The sequence below is a fragment of the Gallinula chloropus genome (genome assembly GCF_964237585.1).
Source record: "Gallinula chloropus genome assembly, chromosome: 5".
Classification (NCBI taxonomy): domain Eukaryota; kingdom Metazoa; phylum Chordata; class Aves; order Gruiformes; family Rallidae; genus Gallinula; species Gallinula chloropus.
Window position 1 is genome coordinate 4,511,904 of NC_140090.1, and position 1,156 is coordinate 4,513,059.

Here is a 1,156-nt window from a genome sequence, read left to right on the forward strand (position 1 = left end):
AGGTCCCTTCCAACCTTACACATTCTATGATTTTATGAAATATGAAGAGTTCTCCTGTGCTTGGAGCACATAACAAATTTTGAGAGGTATCCTTTCTTTTCCTACACTGTAGAAAGTCAGCTGTGACTGTATCTTCACCAGACTTTGGGAAACAGCAGCATCTCAGACCTCTGCATCCCAGGCAGTTGTGTAAGAGTGGGGCTCCTCACCTGGAGGCTCTTTGGAAGCACTGCTGTGGAATGAAGGAATGTCTGTGGTTTAGGGAAATGCAGACCGGGAATTCTCCACTGTGCTGGGGGCTTTTCAGCCTTCCTCTGCCCTTCATTTAGAGCAAGAGGCTCTAAACCCTGTCCTCAGCCCCTTTTGTCTTGAATGTATAGCCAAAGTTGGGCATGGGGCTAGGGTTTTGCCTGTACATCTTATTTCCTTAAAATACGTGAATGGTAGGTTCAAAACAACTTCATTTAATAATTATTAGACAGTATCATTCAAAAGCAAAAAATGCTGAGAAGATGCAGATAGATGTAGGTATTTTCTGTGGTACTGAGTGCTTTAGTTCCTCCATCTCTTGAACTGAATGTTATTCAGTCACATAGGAAACGTACTGAAATCAGGCACGTGTTGAATTGTGACCTCAGTCTTGAATAACATGTAAGTTATTATTAAATAGGGTTTGTTTTCTATGGGTATGAAAGGAGAAAGGCCCTAACATCTCTGGCATGATGGTGATGGCAGCAGTAGTAGGGTACTACTGGCTTGGATTGATGAAACATTGATCCACCGAGTCTCTTGATTCACAAATAGCACGTCTGGATTTCTTTGAACTGAAAATAGGGACAGAAAGCCAAGGGTTTCTCATAACTTGGTCTGGAAAATGAGGAAAATGAAGGTGTTTCAGGTGTATTAGTTATGATTTAAATCTCATTTTAAAGCAGTGCATTTAGTCCTGCAGGTGTGTTGTTTTTAGTTACGAAGTCCAGATAATAGAGCAAGTTTGGAAATATATAATTTATGTAGGCTTATGGATCTGGAAGTCTGCAGGTATCCAGCTGCAGTCAGTTATCATTACACTTCTGAAAACCAGGAAGAATGTTGTTGGAGGAGGAGAAGGTGGGCTTAGTTGGCTTTCTTTCCCTTCCACTTTTTTTTCTGTCCT